At 39.5% G+C, this 23,851-nt stretch overlaps 2 pseudogenes; one reads left to right on the top strand and one right to left on the bottom strand.

Moving 5' to 3' along the window:
- The first annotated feature begins 6,980 nt into the window (after positions 1-6,980).
- LOC143671677 (arfaptin-1-like) lies at positions 6,981-7,941 on the top strand (annotated as a pseudogene).
- A 10,751-nt stretch (positions 7,942-18,692) lies between these two features.
- LOC143671676 (pre-mRNA-splicing factor CWC22 homolog pseudogene) lies at positions 18,693-22,103 on the bottom strand (annotated as a pseudogene).
- Between the last annotated feature and the right edge of the window lie 1,748 nt (positions 22,104-23,851).

The following is a 23,851-nucleotide window of genomic DNA, read 5'->3' as shown; positions in this document are numbered from 1 at the left end:
CTCCTTGTACCAGTACCATGCTCTTTTTATCCTTTTTAAAAAATATCATAATGGACAACAGACTCAAAGCAGGAGTAAAAATAATCTGACTCGCAGAGACTTGTGGCATTGGCTAGTATATCATGGGGTACCTAGAAGTACAACACATAGGCAGTCTAATAAATTTTTGTTTGAGATGTATGAGCAAAGGAGTTCTAAGTCAAGTGAACAGAGATTTCAATTGAATTACAAAAACAGAGAGTCACGGTCCCTTAATCAGTTTCAAGACTTGAGACAATTTACAGACCCAGAGCCCCTTGAATGAGGGGGAGGCCAGGTCTTTTTGGGGGAGGACCCTGTTACACTGCCACAAATTTATATTGTTAATCTTCCTCCAAGTGTTCCTGAAAGGAGACCAACAGCCTTTTACCAGGGTAACTGTGCACTGGAGGAAAGGAAATAGTCAGATATTTTGAGGATTATTAGATCTTGGTTCAGAGGCGAAATTAATTTCAGGGGAGCCAAAACATCACTCTGGTCCACGATTCAGAGTGGAGGTTTACGGAGGTCAGGTGATCAATGGAGTTTTAGCACAGGTCTGCCTCACAGTGGGACCGGTGAGCCACTGGACCCATTTTATAATTATTTCCCCAATTTCAGAATGCATAATTGGAATAGACATACTGAGCAACTGGCAGAATCCACACATTGGCTCTCTAACTCATGCAGTGAGGGCTATTATGGTAGGAAAGGCCACGTGGAAGTCACTAGAACTGCCCCTACCTAGCAAAAGAGTAAATCAGAATCTTGGAGGGATTACCGTAATGACTGCCACTCTTAAAGACCTGAAGAATGCAGGGTGGTGATTCCCACCACATCCCCATTCAACTCTCCTATTTGACTGTGCAGAAAACAGATGGGTCTTGGAGAATGACAGTGGATTATCGTAAACTCAACCAGGTGGTAACTCCAATTGCAGTTGCCCCAGATGTGGTATCATTGTTTGAGCAAATAAATACTTATTCTGGTACCTGGTATGTAGCTATTGATCTGGCAAATGCTCTTTTTCTCAATAGCTAGGAAGGACCACCAGAAGCAGTTTGCTTCCTGGTGGCATGGTCAGCAATATACTTTCACTGTTCTACCTCAGGGGTATATCAACTCTCCAGCCCTATGTCTTACTCTTGTCCTCAGGGACCTTGATCATTTCTCCCTCCCACAAAACATCACAATGGTCCATTATATTGATGATATCATGTTGATTGGACCTAGTGAGCAAGAATTAGCAACTACTTTAGACTTATTGGTAAGGCATTTGTCTGTCAGATGATGGAATACAAATCCAACTAAATTACAGGGGCCTTCCACCTCAGTGAAATTTCTAGGTGTCCAGTGTTGTGGGGCATGTTGAGATATCCCTTCTAAGGTGAAGGGTAAGTTGCTGCAACTAGCCCCACATACAACCAAAAATGAGGCACAATGCCTAGTTGGTCTCTTTTGGTTTGGGCAACAACATATTTCTCATTCGGGTGAGCTACACTGGCCCATTGATTGAATGACCAGGAAAGCAGCTAATTTTGAGTGGGGACCTGAACAAGGGGAGGATCTATGACAGGTCCAGGCTGCGATACAAGGTGCTTTGCCACTAGGAACATATGATCCAACACACCCAATGGTGCTGGAAGTGTCAGTGGCAAATAGAGACGCTGTCTGGAGCCTTTGGCAGGCCCCTATAGGAGAATCACAATGCAGACCCTTAGGATTTTGGAGCAAAGCCTTACCATCTGCTGCAGATAACTACTGCCCTTTTAAGAAACAGCTTTTGGCCTGCTACTGGGCCTTAGTAGAGACTGAACGCTTAACCGTGGGCCACCAAGTTACCATGAGACCTGAGTTGCCTATCATGAGCTGGGTGTTGTCTGACCCACCAAGCCATAAAGTTAAGCATGCACACTAGCACTCCATCATAAATTGGAAATGGTATATAGGAGATAGGGCTATAGTTGTTCATGAAGGCACAAGTAAGTTACATGAGGAAGTGGCCCAAATGCTCAATGTCTGCACTCTTGTCACATTACCTTCTCTTTCTCAGACTGAACTATGGCCTCTTGGTGAGTTCCTTACAGTGGATTGACTGAGGAAGAGAAGACTTAGGCCCGGTTTACAGGTGGTTCAGCCTGATATGCACATACCATCTGAAAGTGGACAGCTGCAGCACTACAACCCATTTCTGGGATGTCCTTGAAGGACAGTGGTGAGGGGAAATACTCCCAGTGGGCAGAACTTCGAGCAGTGCACCTGGTCCTTTTGTTTGTAAGGAGAACTGGCCAGAGGTGCGTTTGTATCCTGACTCATGGGCTGTTGTTAATAGTTTGGCTCGATAGTCAGGGACTTGGAAAGACCAAATTGGACAATTGGTGACAAAAAGCTCTGGGGAAGAAGTGTGTGGATAGACCTTTCTGAGTGGGCTAAAAACATGAATATATTTGTGTCCCATGTGAATGCACACCAGAGGGTGACTTCAGCAGAGGAAGATTTTAATAATCAAGCGGATAAGATGACCCGTTCTGTGGATACCAGTCAGCCTCTTTCCCCAGCAACTCCTGTCATTGCCCAATGGGCTCATGAGCAAAGTGGTCATGGTGGTAGGGATGGAGGCTTTGCATGGGTTCAGCAACATGGAATTCCACTCACCAAGGCTGCCTTGGCTACAGCCACTGCTGAGTGCCCAATCTGCCAGCAGCAGAGACCCAAACTCAGACCTTGATATGGCACCGTTCCCCAAAGTGATCAGCCAGCTACACGGTGGCAGGTTGATTACATTGAACCACTCCCAGCATGAAGGGGAAGCAATTTGTTCTAACTGGAACAGACACATACTCTGGATATGGATTTGCTTTCCCTGCATGCAATGCTTCTGCCAAAACTACCATCTGTGTGGACTTACAGAATGCCTTATCCATCATCATGGTATTTCACACAACATTGCTTCTGATCAAGGAACCATTTTGCAGCAAATTAAGTGTGGGAATGGGCCCATGCTCATGGAATTCTCTGGTCTTGCCATGTTCCCCATCATCCAGACACAGCTGGATTGCTAGAAAGCTGGAATAGCCTTTGGAAAACTCAATTACAGTGGCAACTAGGTGACAATAACTTGCAGGGCTGTGATATTCTCGAGGAGGCTGTGTGTGTTCTGAGTCAGCATCCACTGTATGGTGTTGTTTCTCCCATAGCCAGGATCCGTGTGTCCAGGAAGCAAGGGGTGAAAATGGGAGTGGCACTACTCACTATTACCCCTAGTGATCCACTAGGATAATTTTTGCTTCCTGTCCATGTGACCTTGACCTCTGCTGGTCTACAGAGTTTAGTTCCAGAATGCGGAGTGCTTCCACCAGGAGAAACAACAATGATTCCATTGAACTGGAATCTAAGACTGCCACCTGGTCACTTTGGGCTACTCATGCTCCTGGATCAACAAGCCAAGAAGGGGATTACTTTACTGGCTAGAGTGATTGACCCTGACTATCCAGGTAAATAGGACTGCAACTACACAATGAAGGTTAAAAAGAGTTCTCCTGGAATACAGCAGATCCCTTAGGGTGTCTTTTAGTACTACCGTGTCCTGTGATTAAAATCAATAGACAACTTCAACCCCCAATCCAGGAAGGACTACCAATGGTTCTGAAACTTCAGGAATAAAGGTTTGGGTCACCCCACCAGGCAAAGAGCCATGGCCAGCTGAAGTGCTTGCTGAGGGTAAAGGGAACATGGAATAGGTAGTGGAAGTAGGTACTGATAAATATGAACTCTGACCAAGTGATCAGTACAGAAATGAGGACTATAATGTTGTTTTGTTCATGTTATAGTCTTTAAATTGTAAGATCTCAAGATTAAAAGTGAATATTGCCCAGGAACTTGCACCCTATTCTGGGAAGATTTGATGTGTTTCCAGTTGTACACAGGACAACTGAGAAATGTTAGGTGAGGAAAAAGTATTTCTGTTATTGTTTTCTATTTAGAGATTAAATATGTCTTAAGGTGTGTGTATAGCTGCCAAGTTGACAAGGGGTGGACTGTCATGGTCAGGTTCATATGTCAACTTGGCTAGGTGGTGGTGCCCAGTCATCTGGTTGGGAAAGCGCTGGCCTTTCTGTTGCTATGAGGATATTTCATGCACTTAAATCATGATTACATTGGCTGCATCCACAGCTGATTCCATTTGTAATCACCTAAGGGGCATGGCTTCTGCAATGAGTGATGCTTAATCTAATCACCAGAAGGCTTTTAAGGAGGATTCAGAAGAGACAGTCACTCTTTCTGTTTCAGCCAGCCAGCCTTTCCTGAGAGGTCATAGACAAACTTCACTGGAATTATCAGCTTGCAACTTGCTCTACAGACCTTGGACCCTTACATTCTCATGGTTACCCAGTTAGCCTCTCTTGAAAATTCATTGCAGACATTCATTGGAATTACCAGCATGTGGCCTGCCCTACAGACCTTGGACTCTACACTCCCATGGTTACGTGAGACACTTTTATAAGTTTTATATCTATGGATATCTCTTGCTTATTGTATTTTTCTAGAGAACCCTAGCTAGTATATCTTCTCTTTCTTTTTCTTGTCTAATTGCTCAGGCTAGAAATTCCAGTACAATGTTGAATAGTAGTGGGAACAATGGAATTTTGGTCTTGTTTCTGATCTTAGAGGGAAAGCTTTAAGTCTTTCACCACTATGTATGACATTTTCTCTGTTTTTTTCATATATGCTTTCTATGATGTTGAGGAAGTTTCCTTCTATTCTGAATTTTCTAAGTGCTTTTATAAAGAAAGCATTCAGGATTTTGTCAAATGGATTCTCTACAGCAATCAAGATGATCATATATATTTTTACCCTTCATTCTATTAATGTGCTATATTACATTAATTGATTTTCTTATGTTGAACCACCCTTGCATAACAGGGATAAACACCAATTGCCCATGGCAAATAATTTTTTAATGTGCTGTTTTATTTGGTTTGCTAGTATTTCCTTGAGGATTTTTGCATCTGTATTCATAAGGGACATGGGTCTGTAATGTTCATTTCTTGTGGTATCTTTACCTGGATTTGGTATTTGGGTGATGCTGGCCTCATGGAATGATTTAGGAATTGTTCCTTCTTCTTGATGTTTCTGAAGACTGAGTGAGAGCAGTGTTACTTCTTTTTTTTTCAGTTTTATTGGGATATGTTCACACACCACGCAAACCATCCAAAGTATACAGTCACTGGCTCACAGTATCACATAATTGTGCATATATCTCCATGATCAATTTTAGAACATTTCCATTACTCCAGAACAGGAATAAGAATAAAAAATAAAATCCAAATACTCCCAGGCCCCTGATTTCACCCTATTGCTGGCACATAGTATTGGTGTAATAAATTCGCTACTACTGATGAAGGAATATTAAAACATTACTGTTAACTATAGTTCATAGTTTGAAATAGCTATGTTTTTCCCATATACACCTCCATTACTTTTTCACATTTGTAGTAGTTTATTAAAGGACTAATTTATCTACATGATTTTAAACAACCACTTTCAACAATACTCACCTACAGTACATTACTGTTACTAATAATCCCCATAATGGGCTACCATCTCTTCTGCCCATTCCCAAACATGTAAGTTCAATCTCTTTAACAATATGTACATATTATGTAACCACTCCCCCTTCTCTAACTTCTGTCTATCTCTATGTACCCCATACTTAACACTTAAGACACTGAGTTTATTGTCCTAATGAATTCATATCAGTGAAATCATATAATATCTGTCCTTTTGTGTCTGGCTTATTTGACTCAGCATTATGTCCCCAGTGTTCATCATGCTGTCACATGCTTCAAGACTTCATTCATTCTTATTGCTGCACAATACTCCATCATAAGTATTTACCATAATTTGTATACCCACTCATCTGTTGATGTTGATGGACTAAGTGTGTAGTTTCATTCACTTCATTCCCTGCTCTATATGCAGTAGTGTTTTTAATTTTTTAATTTTTAAAAACTTTTAGTAGTGTTTTTAAGCAAATTTGTTTATGATATACTACATATTTATAATATATCATATACTATGATATGTGATATACTAAATACATATCATATATGATATATGATATACTACATATTTGCTTTATGATATACTACATATATCATTACATTTATGTATTTAAAGTATACAATTCAATGCATTTTAGTATACTCACATATATTAGAAATTATCATCAATGTCAATTTTAGATTATCTTAACATTAAAAGGGCAAACATTAATATTGACCCCATAGAAATAAAAACATTATAATAGGATGCCATGAACAACTGTATGCCAACAAATTAGATAACTTAGATGAAATGGGTAAATTCCTGAAAATATATAGTTTTTCTAAACTGAATCAAGAAGAAGTATAAGGCTTCAATTGACAATAACAAATAAAGATATCGAATCAGTAATCAAAAGCCTCCCAATAAAAAAAGAGAAGGACTAGATGGCTTCACTAGAGAATTTTATCAAATGTTTCAAACAGAATCAACACAAATCTTTTCCCAAACATGAAGAAGAGGGAACACTTCCTAAATCATTCCTAATTAGCATCACCCTAATACTAAAATCAAGTAATGATACCTAAGAAAAGAAAACTACAGACTGATATACCTTATGAATATGGATACAAAAATCCCCACCAAAATACTAGCAAACACAATTTAACAGAACATTGAAAGAATTATATACCATGATCAGGTCCAAGTGTCCTCAGTGGTTGGTCAGTGTGAGGCGGTGACAACTCCAGTTGCTTCCCATCTGTGAAGATACGAGGTTCATGGGGGCAGGGGAAGAAGGAAAAGACCCTGACCTTGTTTCTGCTCAGTTCTTGCCACAATTGAGGCCATCTCAGATAGCAGCACCAGGGTTAAGCCACATTGTGAGCTATGGGAGTCCCCACAGAAAGAAATTTTCCATGGCTCATGAATCTCCTCAAAACTCAGTAGCAGAAATTCCAGTTATTATTAATGGATAGCTTGGTGACTCCCATGAGCATGGCTTTAATAGGGATTTGAAGCATTCATTACCAGCTGGACTTGGTCTCACAGAAACCCGGATTAAGTCTCATGGCTACTGAACCAGGAGCATTTTAAAGGTTGTAGCTAGTTGGCTGGATCAACAAGGAAGGTATTTCATTGTTTCTGCAGGTCTTCACAGCACTGACCGAAAAAAGTCCTTCTTGCTACTGCTGAAGCTAAACTAATTTTCTGCTTCATAATCATTTGCTTTATATTCCTAGGTGGCCAGAGAACATAAGCAAAAGTGGACTGGTTATTCTAGCAGATGATATTAAAAATCTAGCAATAGAAAAGTTAGAACTTAAAATGGAGTCTAAATACCTACAAGGGCACTCAACAAATTATCTTTGAGAAGCTAGACCTTGTTTAAGTACTGTGGACCTTGAACTGGAAGCTCAGCTTGATATATTGAGATAACAAGAAAAAAATTGAAAATATTCTAAGATTGGTACAGATGGTGTCCACTCAGCTTTTCCAGATGGTACATACCCAAAGGCAACTTGGAAATGTACTTCTTACCTAAATTTGTAGTCACTAGAACTCCATGGAGAATTTGGCTATACACAGATACCCAGATGCTGCTTGCTAAAAATGGAGAGACTTTTCTTGGGACCATTCATTTTTTTCATCACTAGTGTGAACACTTTGGTGAATGAAACAATTGAAGATACATTAATGACTGTGAAATGGTATGAAAGTGCCAGGATTGAGTATGATGCCTATCACATTGATTTAGAAGAACTGAATCTTGAGCCACATAATGCAAACACTCTTCCAAAGATTGAGCAGTCATAGCATCTGCTCCAAGCACATAAGGAAAAATATGACAAAAAGATAAAGATTGGCAGAATGGATTAAGAAATATAATCCACATACATGCTGCTTACAATAGACTCATCTTAGACACAAGGATACAAATAGATTGAAAGTGAAAGGATGGAAAAAGAGATTCCATGAACGTTGTAACCAAAAGAAAGCAGGATTAACTATACTAATATCCAACAGAAAGCACTTTAAATGTAAAGACATCATAAGAGACAAAGAAGAGCAATATATATTAATAAAAGGGACAATTCACCAAGAGGAAGTATCATAAATGTTTATGTTCCCAATCAAGGATCTCCAAAGTACATGAGACAGACATTGCAAAATTGAAAGGAGCAATAGATGTTTCAATAATAATAGTAGGAGACTTCAATACACCACTCTCCTCTACAGATAGAACAACAAGACAGAAAATCAACAAGGAAACAGAGCAATTAAACAACTTGATAAATGAATTAGACCTAACAGACATATATAGGTCATTACACCCAAAAACACCAGGATATACATTATTTTCTAATGCTCATGGAACATTGTCCAGGATAGATAATATGGGGCACAAAACAGGTATTTTACACATTAATTTAAACACATTGAAATTATTCAAAGCACTTTCTCTGATAACAATGGAATGAAGCTAGATATCAATAACCACCAAAGAACTAGAAGTTTCACAAATATATGGAGATTAAATAACACACTCTTAAACAACCTGTGGGTCAAAGAAGAAGTTGCCAGAGAAATTAGTACCTACCTGGACATGAATGAAAATGAGAATATAGTATAGCAGAACTTATGGGATGTGCCAAAGGCTGTGCTGAGAGGGAAATTTATTACCTTAAACACCTATATTAAAAAAGAAGAAAGCAAAACTCAAAGACTGAACTGCTCATCTGGAGGAGCTTGAGAAAGAACAGCAAACTAACCCCAAAGCAAATAGAAGAAGAGAAATAACAAAGGTTAAAGCAGAGTTAAAGGAATGGGAAAACAAAAGAACAATAGAAAGAGTCAATAAAACCAAAAGTTGGTTCTTTGAGAAAATCAATAAAATCAATGGGCCACTAACAAGACTGGCAAATAAAAAAAGAGAGAGGATGCAAATAAGCAATATCAGAAATGAAAAGAGGTACATTATCACAGACCCTGAAGAAATAAAAGAAATCATAAGAGGATACTATGAACTATATGCCAACAAACTAGACAATTTAGATGAACTGAACAAATTTCTGGAAATGCACAAACAAGCTACACTGACTCAGTAAGAAATAGAAGATCTCAACAAACCATTCACAAGTAAAGAGATTGAATCAGTCATCAAAAATCTTTCTACAAAGAAAAACCCAGGGCCAGATGTCTTCATAGGGGAATTTTATCAAACATTCCAAAAAGAACTAACACCAATCCTGCTCAAACTTTTCCAAAAAAAGGAGGAAAAAGGAACACTACCTAACTCATTTTATGAAGCAAGTATCATTTTAATACCAAGATAAGGTAAAGATGCTATAAGAAGGGAAAACTACAGGCCAATCTCCCTAATGAACATAGTGCAAAAATTCTCAAAATACTAGCAAAATGAATCCAACAACACATTAAAAGAATTATACACCACAACCAAGTGGGGTTTATACCAGGAATGTAAGAATGGTTCAACACAAGAAAATTAATTAATGTTATATAGCACATTAACAAATGTGCACATATATATATATATTATGGGTGCCCAAGAAGGAGAAAGAAGGGATAGAGGAAATAATCAATGAAAGAATAATAGAGGAAATAATCAATGAAAATTTCACAACTCTTATGAAAGACATAAAAATAGACATCTAAGAAGGGCAGCGTACCCTAAGTAGAATGATCCAAATAGACCTACATTAAGACATTTACTAATGAGATTCTCAAATGTCAAGTGTAAAGAAAGAATTCTGAAAGGAGCGAGAGAAAAGCTATTCATCACATACAAGGGAAGCTCGATAAGACTAAGTGGCAAGGTCTCAGTAGAAACCATGGAGGCAAGAAGGCAGTGGTATGACATATTTAAGATAATAAAAGAGGAAAACCTGCCAACCAAGAATTTTATATCCAGTAAAACTATCCTTCAAAAAATGTGGGAGGGTTTAAAATATTTACAGAGAGACCTGCTGTACAAAAAATACAAAAGGAAGTGCTACAGGTAGATAGTAAAAGACAGGAGAGAGAGGTTTGGAGAAGAGTGCACAAATGAAGTTTAGCAGAAAGGGTAAGTAATAGGGTTAAGAGAAAAAAAGATACAATAGATAAATTGTAAAAGAAAAAATGGTTGAAGAAAGTACCAGCCTTTACGGTAATAACATTGTGTTAATGGATTGAACTCCCCAATCAAAAGACATGGATTGGTAGAATGCATAAAAAAAAAAGAAAACAAAACAGGCTCCAACTATATGCTGTCCACACGAGATTCACTTAAGAACCAAGACAAAAACGGGTTTGAAAGTGAAAAGTTGGAAAAAGATATTGCATGCAAACAACAACCAGAAAAGAGAAGTGTTAGTTATACTTTTATTAGACAAATTAGACTTCAAATATAAAACAATTAAAAGAGCTAAAGAAGGATGCTATGTATTAATAAAGGGGACAATTCATAAGGAAGTCATAACAATCATGAGTATCCGTGCAATGAGCCAGATCATCCCAAAATACATGAGGCAAATGCTGAAAGAAAAAGTAGACACTTCTACCATAGTAGTTGGGAACTTCAATACACCACCCTCATCAATGGATATAACATTTAGACAGAGGATAAATAAGGAAACAGAGATCTTGAATAATAAGACAAATGAACTAGACTCACCAGACATTCACTGAAAATTGCACCCAACAACAGCAGGGTACACAGTCTCTTCAAGTGCTCATGAATCATTCTCCAGGATAGAACACATGTAGGTGGACAAAGTATGTCTCAGTAAATTTAAGAATAACAAAACCATACAAAGCACTTTCTTTGATCATAATGGAATGAAGTTGGAAATCCATAACAGGTGGAAGCCTTAAAAATTCACAAATTTATGGAGACAAACAGCACACTCTTACAGGGTCAAGGAAGAAATAACCAGAGAAATTGGTAAATATCACCAGACAAATGAAAATTAGAACATAATCTATCAAAACTTATGAGATGCACCCCTCTGCAGACATGACATCCAGGGGTGAATATTTCCCTGCCAGTGTGGGAGATGATTCTCAGGAATGAATCTTGCCCTGGCACTGTGGGATCAACAATGCCATCCTGACCAAAAGGGGGAAAAGAAGTGTAACAAATAAGGTATCAGTAGCTGAGAGAGTTCAAATAGAGTCGAGAGGCTACACTAGCAGTCACTCTTATGCATCCTTCAGTTAGACGTAGCTACCTACCATAACTTGCCAAACCTGAACTGTATTAGCTAGAGTTTTCTAGATAAACAGAATCAGCAGGTGATATCTGTAAATACAAAATTTATAAAAGTGTTTCACATAACCATGGGAATGTAGTCCAAGGTCTGTAGGGCAGGCCGCAAGCTGGCAGCTCCAATGAAGGTCCTCGAAGAACTCTCAGTAGAGTCTGGCTGGACATCCATGGGGATATAAGGGTCCAAGATCTGTAGGGAAGGCTGGAAGCTGGCAGCTCTGAAGAAGGTCTTCAAAGAACTCTCAGGAGAGGTTGGCTGGCTGAAGCAGGAAGAGTGACTGTGTTTTCTGAATCATCCTTAAAAGCCATCCAGTGATTAGATTAAGCATCACTCACTGAAAAAGACACTCCCCTTAACTGATTACAAATGCAGTTAGCTGTGATGCAGCCAACATGGTCATGCTTTAAGTCCATGAAATGTCCTCATAGCATGGGCAGGCCAGCGCTCGTCCAGCCACACAAATGGGCACCACCACCTGGCCAAATTGATACATGAACCTGACCATGACTGTCTACCCCTTGTCAACCTGGCAGCTATACACATCACCTTAAACTGTACTTAATCCCTATGTAGAAAGCAATAACAGACATATTTTTTCTTCACCTAACAGTGCCCAATTGTTCTGCATACAACCAGAAATGCATTAAATCTCTCCAGAATAGGGTGCAAGTCCGTGGGTAATATTCACTCTTCAAATTGGTATCTTACAACTTAAATACTATATGAACAAAACAGCATTACAGTCCTCATTTCTGTAACTGATCACGTGGTCACAGTTCATAGTTATCACTACATTCTTCCACTACCCATTCCATGATAGGAGTGGTCCAGTGTAATCAACCTGCCAGCAGGTAACCAGTTGATCGCCTCCGGGAATGGTGCGATATCGGGGGCTGAGTGTGGGTCTCTGCTGCTGGCAGATTGGGCACTCAGCTGTGGCTGCAGCCAGGTCAGCCTTGGTGAGTAGAAGTCCATGTCGCTGAGCCCATGGCTAACCTCCATCCCTACCACCGTGACCACTTTGTTCATGAGCCCATTGGGCAATAACAGGAGTTGCTGGGGAAAGAGGCTGACTGGTATCCATAGAACGGGTCATTTTATCCACTTGATTATTAAAATCTTCCTCTGCTGAAGTCACCCTCTGTGTGCATTCACATGGGATGCAAATATCTTCATGTTTTCAGCACACTCAGAAGGGTCCATCCACATGCCTCTTCCCCAGACCTCTTTGTCACCAATTTTCCAATCATGCTCTTTCCAAGTGCCTGACCATTCAGTCAAACCATTAGCAACAGCCCATGAGTCAATATACAAATACACACCTGGCCAGTTCTCCTTCCAAGCAAAATGGAAGGGGTTGCAGTGCTATAGCTGTACCACTTTTGGATGGTACCTGCATATCAGGCACAATCATCTGTAAACCAGGTATGAGTTTTATTTTCCTCAGTCAATTCACTGTAAGGAATTCCCCAAGAGGCCATAGCTCTGGTCTGGGAAAGAGGAGGTAATGTGGCAAGAGTGCAGACCATGGGCATTTGGGCCATGCCCTCATGTAACTTACTTGTGCCTTCAGGACCTGCTATAGCCCTATCTCATATATGTACCATTTCCATTTTATGATGGAGTGCTGCTGTGAATGCCTAACTTTATGCCTTGGTGGATCAGGCAACGCCCAGCTCATGATAGGCAATTCAGCTCTCATGATAACTTGGTGGCCCATGGTTAAGCGTTCAGTCTCTACTAATGCCCAATAGCAGGCCAAAAGCTGTTTCTCAAAAGGAGAGTAGTTATTGAAGGCAGATGGTAAGATTTTGTTCTAAAATCATAAGGGTCTGCATTGTGATTCTCCTATAGGGGCCTGCCAAAGGCTCCAGACAGCATCTCTGTTTGCCACTGACACTTCCAGCACCCTTGGATCTGCTGGGTCATATGGTCCAAGTGGTAGAGCACCTTGTACAGCAGCCTGGACCTATTGCAGAGCTTTCTGTTGTTCAGGTCCCCACTCAAAATTAGCTGCTTTTCTGGTCACTTCATAAATGGGCCAGTGAAGCACACCCAAATGAGGAATATGTTGTGGCCAGAATCGCAAGGGACCAAACAGGTGTTGTGCCTCTTTCTTGGCTGTAGGAGGGGCCAGATGCAGCAACTTATCTTTCACCTTAGAAGGGATATCTTGACATGCCCCACACCACTGGACACCTAGAAATTTCACTGAGGTAGAAGGTCCCTTTATTTTTTTATTTTTTTTTTTTTTAAAGGAAAGACAGAGAGAAGGAAGGAAGGATAGAAGGAAGGAAGAGAGGAAGAAAGGGAAACATCTTTTAAACATTTTCTTGTTTTATTGTATTTTGTTTCTCCGTTTTCGTTACATGGGCTGGGGCCGGGAATCGAACCGAGGTCCTCCGGCATAGCAGGCAAGCACTTTGCCCGCTGAGCCACCGCGGCCCGCCCGGTCCCTTTATTTTTGTTGGATTTATCTCCCATCCTCTGACATGCAAATGCCTTACCATTAAGTCTAGATTAGTTGTTACTTTTTGTTCACTAAATCCAATCAACATGATATCATCAATATAATGGGCCAGTATGATGTCTTGTGGGAGCGAGAAATGATAAAGGTCCCTGAGGACAAGATTAATACATAGGGCTGGAGAGTTGTTATATCCCTGAGGTAGGACAGTGAAAGTATATTGCTGACCTTGTTACCAGAAAGCAAACTGTTTCTGGTGGTCCTTTCTAACAGCTATTGAGAAAAAAAGCATTTGCCAGATCAATAACTGTCTACCAGGTACCAGGGGATGTATTGGTTTGTTCAAGCAATGATACCACATCTGGAACAGCAGCTGCAATTGTGGTTACCACCTGGTTTGGTTTACAATAATACACTGTCATCTTCAAAGACCCATCTGTTCCACATAGGCCAAATAGGAGAGTTTAATGGGGATGTGGTGGGAATCAATCCCTTGAAGGTGGGAATCCTTAAGAGTGGCAGTAATATCTGCAATTCCTCCAGGAATCCAGTATTGCTTCTGATTTACTATTTTGCTAGGTAAGGGCAGTTCTAGTAGCTTCCACTTGGCCTTTCCTACCATAGTAGCCCTTGCTCCATGAGTCAGAGAGCCAATGTGGGGATTCTGCCAGTTGCTCAGTATGTCTATTCCTATTATACATTCTGGAACTGGGGAAATAACTACAGGATGTGGTCCAGGGACCCACTGCACCCACTTTGAGATGGACCTAAGCTAAAATTCCATCAATCACCTAATCTCCATACACCCCACTTTGACTACTGGTGGACCAGAGTTATATTTTGGATCCCCTGGAATTAATGTCACTTCTGAACCAGAGTCTAATAATCCCTGAAATATCTGACCATTTCCTTTTCCCCAATGCACAGTTACCCTGGTAAAAGGCTGTCGGTCTCCTTAGGAAAGGCTTGGAGGAAAATTAAAAGTAAAAATTTGTGGCAGCGTAACAAAGTCTTACCCTAAAGGGACCTGGCGTCCCTGTCATTCAAGGGGCTCTGGGTCTGTAAACTATCTCAAGTTTGGAAATTGATTAAGGGGCCATGACTCCCTCTTTTTGTAATTCAAGTTAGACTTCTGCTCACTTGACCTAGGACTCTTTTGCTTATGCAGCTCAAACGAGAATTTAGTAGACTACCCATCTATTGTACTTCTAGGCACCCCATGATCTAGTAACCAATTCCAAAAGCCTCTGTGAGTCAGATTATTTTGACTCCTGCTTTGAATCTGCTGTCCCTTATGATAACCAGGTCCACCTTATCTCTGGCGATTAAGGGCTCATGCTTGGCTTCTGCCAACATTGGATCTGATCATCCCCATTGTATTTAAGGATTCCAGCTCAGTGACAGCAGTTCCCACAGTAATATCTGACCTACAGAGAAGGGTGACGACAGAGCTCTTCAGGGATGATGGAGTTAGCCTCACAAATTTAGTTCTCATAGTTCTATAAAGGTTCATCCTCTGGACATTCCTGGGGTGCAAGAGCAGGCTTTGCATGATAAATCCACTCTAACATTCCAATCTCTCTAAGCCTCTGGATCCCCTCATCTACATTATACCAGGGCAGTTCTGGCTTTTCAACCTCATGTAAAGTTGCCACCTTTTGATCCCTGTTTCAGCCAACCATCCAAACTGTTAATGGTTTTTCTAACCCCTCGAGCTACAACATTGAATGCAGAATCTCTGCTTAGTGGGCCCATATCAGTAAATTCAACCTGATCCATCTTTATATTCCTCCCAACATTATCCCCTACCCTTAAAATTTATTGCCACACATTTCCTCCAATTTCTATCTATATAATTTGGAAAACTCATGCAATTATTTTGGAGTATAACATACCTCCTCATGGGTGAGACTTTGCACCTCACCTTTTGGGGTCTGTTGGGACTTTAGTCTACTTATAGTTCTGGAAGAAAAAAGGGGTGACGGGGGTGGGTCATGAAAAGAATTAGCAGTATCTTCCAAGCCAATTGCTTCAGGGCATTCATTTGCAGTTTCATCTATTGAAAGAGGATTAATGACTCTAGGGTTAATATCTTCAGGTGGAAGTTGAGTGGCCATCCACTCAGGGAAGACTAGAGGTTGGGTGACTCTCTCCTCAGGGCAGACTATTACATCTAGAAAAGACTCAAATGATCTCTGGTTTCAACCTCTTCATTGCCATCACTATCAATCCATATGTCGCCATCCTATTTTTTCAGGGTCCCACTCTTTTCCAATCAATGCCCTCACTTTAATGGCAGACACCACGCAAGATTGAGATTTCATTTTAGGTTGTAAAGTCTCATTTAACCTAACAATGAGACTTTGAGTCTGATTTTCAGTGATCTCAAGTCTGCAGCTACAGGAAATAAGATTTTCCTTCAGCACTCTCAGAAACATTTCCATCTGTCATATGGGGCGTAAGCTTCTCATGTGAAGCCTTCAACTCATCCCTTTCTCTCATTAATGTATACACATATCTAACAACAGCCTGGCAGCATCTTGATACTTCCTAATTCCACAAAAGTCCATAAAGGTGTCAAAAACATTAGCCCCCAGAGGCTGGCTTCACATAAGCGAAGCATTAGAAGAACCTAATGGTGATGTTTTGATTATCTCTTTTTGCCAAGTCACCTAATGCATCGGCAGTGTCATTCTGATTATGGGAAACAGAGTCCTTAGTGCCTTTGAGTCTAGTCCGAGTAGAAAACCAATTATAAAAATCCATTTTTTAAATACTATTTATTAAGAACCACTGCCCATAAAAAAGAAAAGAAAGAGAGAGAGAGAGAGAGAGAGAGAGAGAGGAAGGAAGGAAGGAAGGAAGGAAGGAAGGAAGGAAGGAAGGAAGGAAGGAAGGAAGAGAGATAGAGAGATAGGAGAGAGAGAGAGAGAGAGAGAGAGAGAGAGAGAGAGAGAGAGAGAGGGAGAGAGAAAGAGAGAAAGAAGAAAGAAAGAAAGAAAGAAAGAAAGAAGGAAAGAAAGAAGGAAAGAAAGAAGGAAAGAAAGAAGGAAAGAAAGAAGGAAAGAAAGAAGGAAAGAAAGAAAGAAAGAAAGAAAGAAAGAAAGAAAGAAAGAAAGAAAGAAAGAAAGAAAGAAAGAAAGAAAGAAGGAAAGAAGGAAAGAAGGAAAGAAGGAAAGAAGGAAAGAAAGGAAGAAAGGAAGAAAGGAAGAAAGGAAGAAAGAACCACTGCCAGGACAAAGCTGTATTAGCTAGGGTTCTCTAGAGAAACAGAATAAGCAGAAGATATCCTTAAATATAAAATTTATGAAAGTGTCTCATGTAACCATGGGAATGCAGAGTCTAGGGTCTGTAGGGCAGGCCACAACCTGGCAGCTCAGATGATCTTCCTCAATGAACCCTCAGGAGAAGGTTTCTGACTGAGGCAGGAAGAGTGGCTCTCTCTTCTGAATCCTCCTTAAAAGCTTCCAGTGATTAGATTAACTGTCACTAATTGCAGAAGACACTTTCTTTAGCTGACTGCAGATGCAATCAGCTGTGGATGCCGCCAATGTGATCATGAGTTAAGTCCATGAAATGTCCTCATAGCAACAGATAGGCCAGTGCTATTCCAAGCAGACAATGGGGCACCAACACCTGGCCAAGTTGGCATGTGAACCTGACCATGACACCAACCAAAAACATTCCAGACAATCCTAAAGAACACATAGCACATTATATAAGATTCTACAAAGTTTCCACACACTAAGGTAGCTTTCCAGAAACCTATGACCTCCAGATGAGTCCTTGGAGCAGATAAGTCCTGAACCACAAAGGGGTCAGTTTCTTCTGAATATCAAATAGGTCCTTTCCTATATCCCATATTACTGACAGCCCCTTCCAAACATGATAAAGTTAGAATGGGCACAGCCCCAATACCCTCAAAGAGTGGGATAGAAAGATCAAAGATAATGGTGGAGTTATGAAGAGAAGATAGTGTTTAACAAATGAATATGATTGCCAAATCGTTAAATTGATATTTCCTTTAGTCTTCAGTATCTTAGAGCAGCTAGAAGTAAAAACTTAAAATTGTGGAATTGTAACCCATTCAGAACTCTGAAATCTGTTCTATAACTAATTGTTCTGATGTACTATGAATTTTATTGCTTTTTTTGTACATATGTCATTTTTCACAAAAAAGGAAAAAAAATATTTCTTCTAGCTTCCAGTGTTTTGGAGCAGCTAGAAGGAAAAATCTGAATGGTAACCCATAACAAACTCTGAAATCTTCTCTGTAGCTACATGTTGAAGTGTACTTTGAAAATCATTGATTTTTCTTTCTATTCTTTTCATATATGCTACATTTAACAATAGAAAGTGTTTAAAAATTTTATGTGATGCAGAAAAGGCAGTACTGAGTTGGAAATTTATTCCCCTAAATGCCTATATGAAAAAAAGAGACAGAGCCAGAATTGAGGAATTAACTGCTCACCAGAAGATCTAGAAAAGAAACAACAAATTCAGTTAGCCCCAAAACAAACAAAAGAAAAGACATAACAAAGATTAGAGTATGTGTTGGTTTGAAAGGATTATGTGTCCTAAAAAAAGCCATGTTTTAGTCCTAACCCATCATGTTAGGAGGCAGCCTTTTCTTTCTTTCTTTTTTTAGCATGTGATCATTTTATTTACAAAAATAAGCAAGACTTACATCCCTCTCTGGTGAAATTTTTCTCTTCAAATAAGTTTATGTAGAGGACCTTGAGATGTACCAATTATAAAACATGTCGAAATGAAGACATTTCTAAAATTACAAAATACAAACCAGTATTTTATACAAGAATTCTCTATGAAGTTCGTCAATCAGTGTAAAAAATATTTTGTTTCAGCTGAATGTAAGGCATGCTCAGTTTATGTCATTTTGTAGGACTTTTTCTGCTTACTTTTCTCTTCATCTGACTGTCCTGATTTTTCTTTGATTCTCTAGACTGTTCAGAGTATCTGCTAGATTTTTCCCATCATCTCTCAGCACCATTGTGATACCTATTTTCATCGCTTCTAGGCCCAAATGTTTTCTATTTTTTTTTCCCTTGACCCTGATCTATCTTTTCTCCTAAAATTTTCACTGTTCTTACTTCAGTGTCTGTGCTTCTCATTTTCAGAAAAAGAACTTCTTCTCTCTCTTCTCTTCTTTATTGGGATTGCCATGCTTATTTTCAAAATATATGTGCATTTCTTCATCTCTCATTCATAACCCTACTGTAACTATTTCGTTCAGATGGCACCTTTGTGTCTGAAGTATATTTTGTTGTGGGATCTCTCCAATTTGGATCCCTTGAATTTTGATCTCTGTGTTTTTCTGACCTTCTTTCTCACTCAGTCCTTGTTTTCTGGTGCCTGTGTTCTGGTCTTCTTTCTGCTTGTTTCCTATCATTTGTTGAATGTTTTCTGAGCAATTTATCTACTTCTTTATTTCTGGCTTTTCGTGTGCCTTCTTTCTTATATTTTTAACTGAGACAGAACTATGGCTACTGGTAGTTGAAGAATCACTCTCCCCACTGGAAGACTCTGGACTGCTTTCACTGCTTTCAGATTCAGAATCAGAAGTGTCATACTCTGAAGAGGAAGACTTTGAAAAGGAAGAGGAAGGGAAGGATTTATTTTGCTCGACATCTGGTTTCTTGGTAATGATGACCTTTGGTGTATTTTTGAGATGCTCACGCAATTCACCCATTAAACCTTCAAGATCTATAGATGTAAAGATGCTGATGGCCAACTGAGTATTTCTTGAATTATCTCAGGGTAATAATCTTTCAAAGAATGACTGTAAGGTTTCATCCTTTAATCTTGCATTAAGTTTAGGAAGACCCATGTATTCACACAGTTCCTGAAAAAAATATTTTGACAAAAATTCTACTGGATGATGTAGTGGTTTCTTCACTCAGCTTTATACATTCAATAACACTGCATGGAAGTGAATGAGTGTATAAAAGGTGAGCAAACATCTTAGCAACATTTCTCAATTTGTTTCAAAGCGATGGATGGTGTCATACTGTTCTTTGAATATACTTTCAAAAGATTCCGTGTATTCTTTTTTTAGCATGCAAAAACGCCCTGCTAATAAGCCAAAAAAATCTCATATATCCTTTGTTGAGCACAGCAATCAGGTATCATGTTGCAGAGTTCTGTTGCTTGACTCTCAGGAAATTCCATTTTCAGCAGTTTGTGAGCACATTCTTCAAAATCTAAACTTGACTGAATAGCAAGATAAATTTTGCGGGGAAATGAGAGCAGATTAATTTGTTTTGTCATGAATACTTACTTTTTGTCCATCTTCCTCTTATTCTCCCTCTTCATCCTCCTCTTCCTCCTCCTCTTCACTGCTTCTAGCACACTGGTTTGTGTTTGAGTCACTTTCTCCCTCATCAAGAATTTCCTTCTTTTAATGGCTTTGTATTTCTCTTCCTTATCCACAAAATTAGAATCCATCTTGAAAACATTAAGAACATCTTCTGGATTATAATCAACCTCTGAAGGGAGCATATGGGTGAACTGATCTTCTTCTTCCACTAGATCAAGTCCCTCTAGGGGATAACAGGATGGTCCTTGAATCCATCCTTATGTACTGCAAGCATCATTTCAATCATATACTGAACTCTTTTGAAAATTTCAGACTTATGGAGAATGTTTTGAAGGCATTCAAATATAGAGTTAATTCCTCTTGGTGAGACCTCTGTTCATTTGAGGCCACATTCCTTGAGAAGACCAATAGCTGCTTCAACACTATCATCCGTTGGTCTTCCCAGGAGCAAAGTGAGCATCTCTAAGCATAAAACTTCACATGCCACATTTTGGTTAATAAGATGTGCTATGAATTTTGAGGCAGTCAAACAAAGTTGTTTTATCATTTCTTCAATAACCTTTTAAAAAATTAACAATTAACCTCTGGAGGATTAATTCTCTGATTTGTGGAAATTTTGAGTTAATAATTGCCACTAGTGCTGCATAAACATGGGTGAAGATTGAAGAAGAAGTCTGTGCTTGCAGAACAGATCTGGACAGCAGTCCTCTCCTTCTAACTATATTTTCTTGAAGAATCTTTTGAATAATAACACCTATATTAGAAATGTTGACTTTGTTGATAAGACCATTGATTGATTTCTTTAGGGCCTCCCAGCTCATCCTCTGGTAAGCTAAGCTGCTTTTATCTGTTATCTGCTCTTGCATCATTCTGAGTTTTGCAGGAGGAATACATGCTCCACCAGTATGAATAAGGAGAGGATCCAGCTCATCTTTTCCTCTTCTTTGTAGTAGGTTTGTCCAAAGCAGAGAAACTCTGGGTTACTGATGGTTCTAAGCTTCTTCTCCCAGGAGATGAGGATTTCTGGGACCTTTTCTGGGCCATATCTTTTCCCTTTCTCTTCATTTTTCTTAACCTCTACTTCATGATTCCATGTCAGTATTATAAGAACATCCTCTTTGTGAGTGCTCATAGTCTGACCTGCTATAATCAAAGTAATCTCTATCCCGGGGGATTGTTCTAGTTTGCTAGCTGCTGGAATGCAAAATACCAGAAACAGAATGGCTTTTAAAAGGGGAAATTTAATGAGTTGCTAGTTTACAGTTCTAAGGCCGAGAAAATGTCCCAATTAAAACAAGTCTATAGAAATGTCCAATCAAAGGCATCCATCCAGGGAAAGATACCTTGGTTCAAGAAGGCCGATGAAGTTCAGGGTTTCTCTCTCAAGTGAGAAGGCACACGGTAAACACAGTCAGGGCTTCTCTCTCTCAGCTGGAAGGGCACATGTTGAACACGGCATCATCTGCCAGCTTTCTCTCCTGGCTTCTGGTTTCATGAAGCTTCCCGGGAAGCATTTTCTTTCTTCATCTCCAAAGGTCGCTGGCTTGTGGACTCTCTGCTTCATGGTGCTGCAGCATTCTCTGCTCTCTCCGAATCTCCCATTCTCCAAAATGTTTCTTCTTTTATAGGACTCCAGAAACTTCTCAAGACCCACCCAAATGGGTGTAGACATGTTGTCACCTAATCCATTTTAACAACCACTCTTGACTAAATCACGCCATCCAGGGAGATGATCTGATCACAGTTTCAAATGTTCAGTATTGAATAGGGATTATTCTACCTTTATGAAATGGGATTTTGATTAAAACATGCTTTTCTAGGGTCCATACATCCTTTCAAACCAGCACAAGGATCTTTCTTGTTCTGCATATCTGTCTTCTGGAGAGGATGTCCTTTGATAAGAATTATAGTTTTCTCTTCCGTCATAACCAGAAGAATGTTTTGTCTGTGCCACACTACTTTTCATTTTGTTGCCAGTTGACCCAACGAATCAAATACTTCTTAAGATGCTGCAAATAGCTAGTACCCAATGGCCTGAATTTCTTGACAATTTACTCTTTCTGTCTGCAAATGTCACCTAGAGCTCCACCACGCTGCCATTACACCAGATATATGTCACTTCCAGCCTTTTCTTTTAATCCCAATTCAGCACTACAAACTGCGAAATGATTAGATTATCTCCACGAAGATGACACTCTGCCCATTCCAGATGTGTCTTGATCAGTTTACTGGAATCCTTTAAAAGAGAAAGCCAAAAGAGAGCAACAAGAACTACATAGCCAGAGCCATGAGAACCATGGAGTTAGAGACCTTTGGAAATGAAGAAGGAAAACGCCCCTGGGGGAGCTTCATGAAAAAAAAAGAAGCTGAGAGAAAGAGCTAGCAGATATCGCCATGTTCACAACGTACCTTTCTAGTTGAGAGAGAAAGCCTGAACAATATCAGCCTTTCATGAGTGAAGGTAACCTCTTGTTGATACCTTAGATTGAACATTTTTATAGACTTGCTTTAATTGGGACATTTTCATGGCCTTAGAATGATAAACTTGCAACTTAGTAAATTCCTCTTTTTAAAAAACATTCTGTTTCTGGTATGTCTTATTCCAACAGTCAGCACTCTAGAACAGATTTTGCTACAGAAAATAGGGGTGCTGCTGTGATTTGAAAACACCAAACATGTTGGACTGACTTTTTAAATGGATAAGGGGAAGATTTTGGAGGAGTTGTGAAGTCCTTGCTAGAGAAGGCCTAGAATGCTTTGAAGAGACTGTTGGTAGAAATGTAAACTCTAAAGATACTTCCAGTAAGGCCTTAGACAGAAATGAGGCACATGTTATTATAAACTGGAAGGAAGGCGATCCTTGTTTTAAAATGGTTTCCAAGTTAAATGTGGAAAGTGCAGCCTGGTTTCTCCTTGCAGCTTATAGTGAAATGCGACAGGAAAGAGATAAGATGAGAACTGAACTCTTGGATACAAAGAAACCAGAAATTGATGCTCTGGAAAATTCTGGGCTTCCAGGAAGGGAAACCCCAGAGAATAGTGCCACACATGAGGATTTAACCAAATGTGGAACCAGTCAGTCATTTCAGGTTAAAGTGGTCAAAACAGCAGGGTACTGACATAAGGGTAGATGTACTTACCAGTGGAATCTAAAAGAGTATGCAGAGGTAGACCTTCTCATCTGTGGTCAACTGATCTTTGATAAAGTGGTCAAGTCAACTCAACTGGGACAGAACAGCCTCTTCAACAAATGGTGCTTGGAGAACTGGATATCCATATCCAAAAGAAAGAAAGAGAACTACTACCTCATGCCTCACACAAAAGTAAATTCAAAATGGATCAAAGACATAAACATTATAGCTAAGACCATAAAATATTTAGAAGAAAATGTAGTAAATATCTTAAGCATCTTGTGATAGGAGGTGGTATTCTAGACCTTACACCCAAAGCACAAGCAATGAAAGAAGAAATAGGCAAACAGGAGCTCCTCAAAATTAAACTTTTGCACATGAAAAGAATTTGCCATGAAAGTAAAAAGGCAGCTTAGACAGTGGGAGACAGTACTTGGAAATGACATATCAGGTAATGGTTTAATATCCAGAATATATAAAGGGATCCTAAAACTCAACAGAAAGACAAATGAATCAATTAAAAACGAGCAAAAGATTCCAGAAGGAAAGATAGAAGATAAAGACTGAGTATAATTTAGGAATC

This window comes from Tamandua tetradactyla, chromosome X (assembly GCF_023851605.1).
Source record: "Tamandua tetradactyla isolate mTamTet1 chromosome X, mTamTet1.pri, whole genome shotgun sequence".
NCBI classification, from domain to species: Eukaryota; Metazoa; Chordata; class Mammalia; order Pilosa; family Myrmecophagidae; genus Tamandua; species Tamandua tetradactyla.
The sequence above is the reverse complement of the archived record's forward strand: the minus strand, read 5'-3'. Positions and strand labels throughout refer to the sequence as shown.